At 28.3% G+C, this 2,994-nt stretch overlaps 1 long non-coding RNA gene across 1 annotated transcript; it reads right to left on the bottom strand.

The window, feature by feature from the left end:
- Positions 1 to 370: 370 nt before the first annotated feature.
- On the bottom strand, positions 371 to 2,131 carry LOC141667673 (uncharacterized). The gene is made up of 2 exons (XR_012552735.1): positions 1,995 to 2,131; positions 371 to 730 (listed from the first exon to the last, which is right to left on the bottom strand). It is a non-coding gene; the product is annotated as an uncharacterized LOC141667673 (long non-coding RNA).
- Positions 2,132 to 2,994: the final 863 nt, after the last annotated feature.

The raw sequence follows: 2,994 nt of genomic DNA, 5'->3' as shown, positions 1-2,994 counted from the left end.
AATAACAAAGATACAACCGACTTGGTAACCGAATATTTCATTGGTAATTTTAGCAACCATATGCTAACAGATTTTTCATTGTTAAATTTAGTAACAAATTGCCAACGAATTATTGCTCGCAACACTTTACCAACAGATTAGCTCTTATCAGCAACACTACCAAATATTTGTTAGTAATTCACTCTTGATAACACTCCAACAATCAATATTAATAACAGAATATAAGCATGTAAATCTATGATTTTATATATATTTACTTATTTAACCAAAAATACCCAAACATTAGCAGCTTGTCAATAGAAAATACAAATTCAAAATGGAGAGCATTTTCATTAACAAGAAACCATCATCATACAAGATGGGCAGAAGGTGAGCAGAAGAATTCAACAACTTAATATTCACCAAAGTCTCATTCGACATGAATGCAAAACCTAACCTACCACCAACTAAAATATTTCAAGATACTAAGATGAGTATCATATCCAAAACCAAAATAAGCAAACCTAACAGTTTGGAACTAGTATAAAACCATAACAAGATTTGCTGAATCAATGACAAATGAGGGTAAGGCTAAACTAATAGAAGATACTTTGTGATGAAGAAATTCCATTTATCCTATTCTTCATATCAGGCCCTCCAACTATGTGTCAACCTCCATTATTGTTGAGGTTTGTGTAAGTGAATTTCCTAAACAGTCTGATAGTTGCATCAGAAAAACCACCACTAAACCCTGGAACAAAACATAATTTTAAAATTATTAACAACACAAGTAATACAAAAAAAATACAAAAATAATATCAACTATCAGACGAAAAAACAAGAACAAGGATGTTAGCCATTACCTAATTATGAAAATTCTAAACCAACATGACAATTAAGAGGAAGAAGCAACAATCATCACAATGTTAAACTAAGACTATTGAGAGAAATGCCACTACTCGGTAAACACGCCTCTATTACTAGGAAAAAGAAGAAGAGAGAAATGACGATAATTTCTAGTAACTATAAACTAATGCCATTGTCTTTATATACTAAATTTTCGCAACCTGCTATAAGGGGAAGTACACATGATAGTCTGGTTTGCCTAGTTATTTTCTAGTTTTCAGTAGTACAAGAATTGTATATTTCTAAATATATTTCAGTAGTAAAAGATACTAGTCCACTTAAAGAAATACAAGATTAAGCCCCGAAAACTCTATTTACTAATAACTCTAAACTAGTGCTATATAAATTGAGTTGATAATTGGATGACAATAAAAAAATAAAGAATACATAAATTATGTCTACCCACGCATCATATCATATTTTGCCTAAGCGTAAAATCTCTAGAGGTTTCGAAGATTACTCGATAATTGGAACAATTAGATGCACGCACTGACTAGTAATCAAGGCCATTTGTGATAGTCAAGTACAATGACATTATGTAATAGCTTCAAACAATATATCAAATCAGATATGTTGACAAGTACTTGCAAAGTTGGACACACACTGTCATTCAAGTTGCAACGTTGCTAATAAATTACAAAGAAGCATACATTGTCCAGAAGTACAACAAAGACAAAATGAAGAGATGTGTAGAATCACTAGCTATTACAGCTTGCATCCCTTCAATCCCACTACATCCCAATTGAGTTGGTTTACAATCATATACACATGATAAATGTGTAGATGAAAAGTACCTCTTCACAAAATCCTATTACGAAACTTACCCACTTTAAAATTCAAGTATAAGATGTATTAAAAAAATTAGGCATTAGGGTTCAAAACTTACCCCCAATTTAAAATTAAATCGAACTCACTACTTATCAAATTGAATTTATTCAGTTACCAATTGAGCTTTCAAGCTTTAGAGAATAACGACTCTAAGAGTATAACACCAAAATCGAAGACCTAAATCACAAATGAAGTCCCATAATAAAATCATGAATCATCAAAGAACTCCAAATTAAACAACAGAGTAAGCCAAAAAATGAACTTAAAAGAAAGAACATTACCCATGTCAGAAAACAACATCACCTTCATTTGAGAGAGGGGAAAGGTTAGAAGAGGGGGAACAACAGAGAGCGGGAGAATCACCTTCTGTTTTACTTTTCTTATTTCCGCTTTTGGGATGAGCGGGATGGTAAACCGCCTAGAAAAATTTCGTTATTAATTTTATAATTCATTTTTTATTGTATGTCAAAAGTGTTTGGATAAATATTTTAAAATTAATTGTTTTTAAAAAAATAATTTTTTTGAATTGAGATATTTCTAGTTTCTTAGAAAAAATTATTTATTTGATTTGACATTTTAACAATCAACAAGTCATTTGATCGGTACCTCTAACCCGTGTTTCATCCTTGATTGTTGTTTAGAATTTTAAAAAAAAAATCTCGACGATCCAACCGCATGGATGTGAAAACTTATATATATATATTAGTGATATTTTCAATTTATAATAGATTTATGCATATTCATTTTTAAAATAATTACTTAATTTTATAATATGTATATAAAATGTGATTTAAATATATATTTTTAATATATTTCATAAAATTTTTACCTAAAAACTTATATTTTTATTTATTTATTTATTTTAATTAATATTAATATTCGATTTTAGAGGAAAAATATTCGATTCATATTCAAAATAAGTAGTTGAATGTTAAAATGCCAACCGAATAAAAATAATATTGAATATTTTGGGTCATTATTAACATATCCAGATCTTGATATCGATACTTTTAGATTTATGAAAAATATGTTAAAAAAAACGAAATATCATAAAAGGAGGTAACACTAATTAGAAACAATAACTAATCAATTATATTAAAAATGGGATTATAAAAATTCCTAATAACAAATTAGTTGTGTTAAATATAATTTTAGTTTGATTAGAAAAAAGCCACACTTCATTATTTTGGAGGAGAAAACTAAAAAAATAATATTTTTACTTTACCAATAAATTAGTAACAAAAATGATTTCAACCGATCTAAAATAGTAATATTTTAGTA

This window comes from Apium graveolens, chromosome 6, assembly GCF_009905375.1.
Source record: "Apium graveolens cultivar Ventura chromosome 6, ASM990537v1, whole genome shotgun sequence".
In the NCBI taxonomy this organism is placed as follows: domain Eukaryota; kingdom Viridiplantae; phylum Streptophyta; class Magnoliopsida; order Apiales; family Apiaceae; genus Apium; species Apium graveolens.
This window is presented reverse-complemented; position numbering and strand designations above follow the sequence as displayed.